Raw genomic sequence first — 7,818 nt, 5'->3', positions numbered from 1 at the left:
ACTTGCGCCGCTATAACATAAATGTAGTATATAACTATCTATCTCATATGATATAGGATAATATACAAATATATTACATATATAAATATATAAACTTAATTAGTTTTGTCTAAATTATAATTATTAAAATAGAATTCAATTCCAACGAAACAAAACGGGGCCTAAATGTAAATTAGTAACTTTTGTAGTGCAAACTTTTAACTATGTCGTCAATTTACCACCTAATTTAGTAACTTTGTATACACAGTGGAGACTTTTAACTTTTATGTTTTTTTTGGGGCGGGGGTATAGATGGCCAAACGGGTCGGCACGGGCCGACCCGGCACGGCCCGTCGCTGGCACGGCCCGGCTATGAAGCGTGCTGTGCCCAGATGGGCCGGCGTGCCGCTGCCGCGGCCCAGGCACGGCCCGTGAACCTGTTAGTCGTGACGGGCCGGCCCGGTGGCACTATGGCCCATCTGAGTATATTGTAGAATTTAGCAAAAAATGTGTAGTTGTGGGGGGCTTGAACCCACAACCTAGTGCATATAAGAGGCTTAAACACATCCATCTAACTAGTGCAGCTGCAGTTTTATTGTGTTATATGTTGAATTCTTATACTTAATATATGTAAACTATTATTTATAAAATAAAAAAATGTAACCGTGTCGTGCCCGTGCCAGCACTACGGGTCGAGATAGTGGCCCAGACACGACACTATAGTCGTGCCGTGCCGGCACTGACACTATACTAACCGGACTGGGTCGTGCCTGGACCGTGCTTTTTCGTGTCGTGCCTGGGCTGGCCCATCGTGTTAGTGCCAAATGGCCATAGGGGGGGAAGGAATATGGATAAAGGGAGGAAGGAGGGGTCGAGTAGTAGGTACGTGGCTTTTAAAATACATTGTGCTCCCTCGGATATATATATATATATATATATATATATATATATATATATATATATATATATATATATATATATATATATATATATATATATATATATATATATATATATATATATATATATATATATATATATATATATATATATATATATATATATAGTCGGATATGGACCACGTACGGTATACGCGCGTCCCTGCATGCATACGGAGCACGTACACGAATAATAGGAAGTGTTGCTTCCGATGCAAACAACAAACAGCTCCTCGATCCGCCTGCTGCCCCGCTCGCATCGATCGATCGCACTCCGCAGGTCGCGCGCCGCCGGGCCAATGCGTGCGCGTGTGTGTGTGGTGTCTGGTGGAATTGAAATTAAAGCAAAAGCAAAAGCAAGCAAGCAACGTTGCTTCAGACACTACTGCAGAGGCCCAGCAGGCCAGCAGCTTTAGTTAGCAACGGGAAGAAGAATACGACGTCGTCCATGGCCATATAGCGATCCACCGCCCGACCGCTAGCTCAAATCAGGATTAGGTCTTTGTCTGGCTCTGGCCCTGCTTACCAGCTGACTGCCGTCCTAGCTTCTCCCTTCCCATGCCCATGGTGGGACCTGCTCCTGATCGTCGTCGGGCTCACACTGCTGCTCGATGATCGCTGCTAGCTACCAGGCAGCCGTCTTTGCTGGTTTAATTTCCTGGCCCTTCCTCATGCATGCTCGTCTGCTGCTGCTGCTGCTGCTTAACTACGAGAGTACCACACCATATATAGGAGTACTACTGAACCGCTTTGCACTGTAGCAGGCCTTTTAGCTTGATGATTGGTGTCGGATCGGAGGGCACTGCTAGTTAATTCGCGCATAAATATAATGCTTGGTACTCACTCTTGTAGTTGTAGCTGCTTAACTAGAAGGTGTTGCATGCAACGATGCATGCCCTCCAGATCGATAATAACAAACTAAGGCTTTGTTCGTTTACACCAATCCCGCTCTGGATTAGCATGGATTGGAATTAAATCCATGCCTCAATCCATGCCCCAAAATAATCCATGACTACTTAATTTTTTTTATTCGGTTAAACCCATCATGGAATATAACCCAAAGGTTTGGGAATTTTTTAAACTATGGAAGACATGGATTCTATCCATAACCCATTAGGTATGGAACAAATCCATGAGATATTGCACAAGTTTACATTAGAATCCATGGATCAAAAGAACAACTAGCTTTGAAAGTCACATGGATTTGTTGATGGATTTAATCCCACCATGGGATTGGGTGTGAGATATGGATTCACCCAATCCATACCGGGATTAAATCCATGGTGGGATTATATCCCATGTAACCGAACAAAGCCTAATTTGGAACCCTGTTTTTCTAAAGAAATTTTTATTTTCCGAATATAAATTAATTTATTTTATCTTAATGCTAGTTTGTAAGCCACAAAACCAGAACCAGAGTGTATATTGGAGGGGGCTAAAAGCCTCTCCACAAAATCCGATTTTTTCCTTTTCTAGCCCAAACATGATCCCGGCCGGGTCGTCACGTATCCGGGCTAGCCTGGACCGGGGAGGGGCCTAGGGCTGCGCGGTGCCTGGGCCACCACCCCAAACACAGCGAGCGGCACGGCCCAGTCCGAAGAGTGCCCTATGGCTCGATGAATAATACAGTAGGAAAGAGCCCAGCGCCGAACCAAACCCATTCCAACACCAACGGCGCCATCTTTCGTAAATTTATTACCAACTTTTTCAGTGACACCCACAGAAATAAGTAAATAAATAAATACTCAAAGAAACGGCTGCTACGTTGTCCACCACAGTGTCAGAGAATGAACATAGCCACGCCGCCGTTGAACACGCGGTAAAAATGCCTCGATTCTGCAACGTCTTGGACACATTGCGGGCTACTAAACTAAGCTACAGAACATGTAGAAACACGCAGCGTACAACCCCGCCGGCCTCTAAAGCGCATCAATACTCTTGGACTTGGTGGTTATGATACAACGGGAGCTCAGTTTTGTTCTGCTTGCTTACAAGCATTCAGTTTTGTTCACCAGCTACATGCGTTCACGGAACACATGATCGTCTCCAGTCTCCACCCGTTCATCGCTGCGGCTACAAGAGAACACTTGTGCCCAGGTCAGAGCAGATAACTGACAGTCCTGCTTGCAGGACATGGCCAGCACTCCTCCCCTGACCCCCTCACCTTTGCATTCTTTGCAGAAGGTCAGAACGCTGCATCGATCGACGCAAATGCAGAGTCGTGGGCACCACTCGTCAATTAAACGGCGAGACAATACTTTACGCTAGTCAAACTTCGGGTTGCAACAATCAAGCCGACCACCAGTAGTAGTAGTTTCTGAAGTAGAACGGAGTCGTTCTGTCCCAGTTTTGTTGTTGTTTGGTTACAAAGGAACTAGAACGGAATGACTCCAATTAGGGAATATTCTCCTCAGATCCGGAACCATTCCACTCCAAAAAATCAACCGGACGAAGCCGCTCCGTTTCCATCCCGCTCCGTTCTGTTCACTCTGCAACCAAACAAAAAACAGAGCCGCTCCGTTCCAGATTACCAAACACAGAACAGAGCGGCTCCGTTCCCAGAATCAGGAATGGAACGGCTCCGTTTTACTTGACTCTTCAACCAAACACTACCTAAGAAAACATTCTTAAACGTATATAGCCCATATGACTTAAATCCTGTAGTTTTTGTCTATAAATAGAGAGTAGTCTGTATATTTGTATCATCTCTGGATAGTAGCACTATACAGTAATAAAGAATCGGTTTCTCTATAATTTTGCACCCTTGTGTTTTATTATTATTTAGTTAAGAAGCTCTTGGATTATACTCAGTAGCAAGGAGTTCTTAACACGTTATCAATGCACGTGGCTCTATAAAGGAGAGCAAGAAAAGAAATAAAACATGTACTAAATTTATATATTTTTATGCATTGTGCTCACTTGAAGTTCTCTTTTTTATTTTCTATTCGAGCACAAACATCGAAACAAACACAAACCCCTAACAGATTCTATCGCCGTCACAAAGCCGATGGGATGTACACGTGATTGTTGTGGATTCGAAGTCGCCGATCCACACGTCGATAAATCATGCGTGATGAACACCTTTTATTTTACTGCGTCGAAAGAACATGAAAAAACAAGCAGCAACAACAGTGCTAGTGTCAGTGTTGTCGCCGCACTAGCACGAGCTCAGCCTCCGTGGGCACGCAGACGAGCAGACGCTATCGAGTCGAGCGTAGGCACGCGGGCCACCGTCGGACACACGGGCGCGGGCTGCCGCCTCACCGCCGCAGCCACACATACAAGCAGTATAACGACCTTATGATATGATGCAAGTAAATGAGACACAAGATGATAAATTGGAGACGGATTTCAATGCTTATCTAAATAGAAAGGGCATTAGCACTAAAGTCAATGTCACCTCGTACAATATAAGAAAGTCTATTCAAAGAAAGAGAGACAAGTTTGGTACTGGAAAGGGAAAGAAAGAAAACATAGTTGATCCCACCAATGCTCACGGGAAAAAAACAAGCAAAGATAAGACATGATACAAGTCATATGGACTACAAGACCAAACATGCTACCAAAACCCCTGTGATTGGAATGTCATTACATGTAGATCAAGTCCCATACTGACCTAGGGAAGAGGGTGAGGAGGTTCTTGGAGTAGAATATTCGTACATAAGCACAATTGGAGTGCTAATGTATCTAGCAAATAGCATGAGTCCAGATATTTCATTTGTCGTAAATTTGCTAGCAAGATACAGTGTAGAACCCACCAAAAGACATTAGAAAGGGGTCAATGACATCTTCCGTTACCTCTAAAGAAGCAAGGATCTTGGTTTGTTTTATCCAAAAAAATCAAGATTTGAAACGTGTTGGCTACGCTGACGCTGGATACCTATCTGATCCGCATTCAGGTAAATCCCAAACTAGATATGTATATTCCTTTATGGACGAATTACAATTTCATGGAAGTCGTTGAAACAGACTTTGGTCTTGACTTCAACGAACCACTCATAAATTATTGCAATATATGAAGCCTTGCGCGAATGTACATGGCTCTGAAGAATGATCGATCATATCCAAACTGCTTGTGGGTTGAACATTGACCAAACACCCATAATCATTTATGAAGATAATGCAGCTTGTGTCGCACAAGTTCAAATGGGCTTTGTGACAAGCAATTTTACAAAGCATATACCCCAAATTCTTCTATGCACATGAGTTGTGTAAGATGAATGAGATTAAAATATTGCACACTAAGTCATGTGAAAATCTCACAGATATGTTCACAAAGTCTCTCCCGGCGTTGTCCTTTGAAAGGTGCATCCGAGGACCGAGAATGATGAGACTTAGAGAATTATAGATCTTAGGGGAAAACTTCACACACACCCAAATAAATCTTAAACATGAATCTTAAGTAGCCAAATAATCTAGAAGATTATATTATTATATTGAGTACATTTGTCGGCGTTTCGAGACAGGGGGGTCCCAAAGCCGACGAGTGAGTGTGCTGCGTGCCCCAGCCCAGATGGGTCGAGCGCGTGGGCGAGCGCGAAGGGGGGAGAGGCGAGGTGGTCGGAGTCGAGCGTGAGAGAGGTGGAAGTCCCGCGGCCTTCGTGTTCGTCCTGCGCCCAGGTCGGGTGCGCTTGTAGTAGGGGGGTTACAAGCGTCCACGCGGGTGAGGGAAGCGAGCGGCCCCAAGAGAGCGCCTGTCCCGTCCTCGGTCCCGCGCGGCCAACCTTCTCTAAGAAGGCCCTGGTCCTCCCTTTTATAGTCGTAAGGAGAGGATCCAGGTGTACAATGGGGGGTGTAGCAGAGTGCTACGTGTCTAGCGGAGAGAGAGCTAGCGCCCTAGGTACATGCCAATGTGGCAGCCGGAGAGGTCTTGGCACCTTGCTGGCGTGATGTCGTGGCTGTCGGAGGTGCGACGGAGCCTGGCGGAGGGACAGCTGTTGGAGCGGTCGAGTCCTTGCTGACGTCGCCCTGCTTCCGTAAGAGAGCTGGGGGCCGCCGTCGTCACAGAGCTTGTGGAGCGCCATCATTGCCCATCCGGCGAGGCTGGCCGGATGGGACGCCGGTCTTGTTCTCCGTGACCCGAGTCGATTCGGGGTAGGATGATGATGGCGCTTCCTGTTGACGTGGCGGGTCTGTGCCCTAGGCAGGGTGACGTGGGGGCTCCTCCGAAGCCGAGGTTGAGTCTGTCTTCCGTTGCCGAGGCCGAGTCCGAGCCATGGGGTCGGGCGAGGCGGAGGTCGTTCGGCCGAGGCCAGGGCGGAGTCCGAGCCCTGGGGTCGGGCGAGGCGGAGTTTCGTCGTCTTCCGGGTTTTAGCCCGAGTCCGAGCCCTGGGGTCGGGTGGAGTGGAGTTCGCCGTCTTCCGGGTCTTAGCCCGAGTCCGAGCCCTGGGGTCGGGCGGAGCGGAGTTCGTCGTCTTCCGGGTCTTAGCCCGAGTCCGAGCCCTGGGGTCGGCCGGAGCGGAGTTCGTCGTCTTCCGGGTCTTAGCCCGAGTCCAAGCCCTGGGGTCGGGCAGAGCGGAGTTCGCCGTGGCGCCTTTGGCAAGGTCTGACTGTCTGTCAGACTCACTCTGTCGAGTGGCACCGCAGTCGGAGTGGCGCAGGCGGCGCTGTCCTTCTGTCAGACTGGTCAGTGGAGCGGTGGAGTGACGGCGGTCACGTCGGCTTTGCCGGGGGGGGGGCGTGTCAGGATAAAGGTGTCAGGCCACCTTTGCGTTAAATGCTCCTGCAACTCGGTCAGTCGGTGTGGCGATTTAGTCAGGGTTGCTTCTGAGCGAAGCCAAGGCCTCGGGCGAGCCGGTGATGTGTCCGCCGTAAAAAGGGGGGCCTCGGGCGAGACGGAAGTCTCTCGAGGTCGGCTGCCCTTGGCCAAGGCTAGGCTCGGGTGAAGCGTGATTGAGTCACTCGTGTGGACTGATCCCTGACTTAATCGTACCCATCAGGCCTTTGCAGCTTTATGCTGATGGGGGTTACCAGCTGAGAATTAGGCGTCTTGAGGGTACCCCTAATTATGGTCCCCAACAGTAGCCCCCGAGCCTCGAAGGGAGTGTTAGCACTCGCTTGGAGGCTTTCATCGCACTTTTTTGCAAGGGGACCAGCCTTTCTCGGTTGCATTTTGTTCCGGTGGGTGCGCGCGAGCGCACCCGCCGGGTGTAGCCCCCGAGGCCTCGGAGGAGTGGTTACACTCCTTCGAGGTCTTAATACCTTGCGTAATGCTTCGGCTGGTCTGGTCGTTCCCTCATGCGAACTGGCCGTAGCCCGGGTGCACGGTCGGGGCCCAAGCTCTCGGGCTGGTATGTTGACGCTGTCAACGGTTTGGCCGGAGCCGGTTTTTGCGAGAGCAGCCCCCGAGCCTCTGCACAGGGCGAGAGGACGATCAGGGACAGACTCGACTTTTTACATACGCCCCTACGTCGCCTTTCCGCAAGGAGGAGGGGGGGAGTGCGCCATGTTACCCTCGATGGGCACCGAACATGGTGTCTCCGGTGAGCTGCAAGCGGGTGATCCGAGTGGGCGTCCGTGCCCCGTTCGTTGGGGGTCGGCTAGGGGCCCAGAGGCACACCCAAAAGTACCTGCGGGTGATTTGCCGGACCCGGTCCCCTGGCGACGGGGTCCGAGGGCTCGATGCCTCCCTCCGATGGGATTCCGTTACAAGATCGTTCCCGCTGGTCTCGGAAATGTCCTAGGGTACCTCGGGAGCGCAGCCCGAGCCTCGGTTATGTATCGAACGTACCCCTGGTCATCCCTCGCTCGGTGTCTGAGGCGACTGTGAACCCTTCGGGGGCCAGCCTTCGAACCCCTGATCAGTAATGGGCGCGTAGCCCGAGTAGCCTGAGGCGGCCATGGAACCCTTCGGGGGGCTGGCCTTCGAACCCCTGACCAGTAGTGGGTGTCGGGCCCACGC

Source organism: Zea mays, chromosome 5, assembly GCF_902167145.1.
Source record: "Zea mays cultivar B73 chromosome 5, Zm-B73-REFERENCE-NAM-5.0, whole genome shotgun sequence".
Taxonomy (NCBI): Eukaryota; Viridiplantae; Streptophyta; class Magnoliopsida; order Poales; family Poaceae; genus Zea; species Zea mays.
This window is presented reverse-complemented; position numbering follows the sequence as displayed.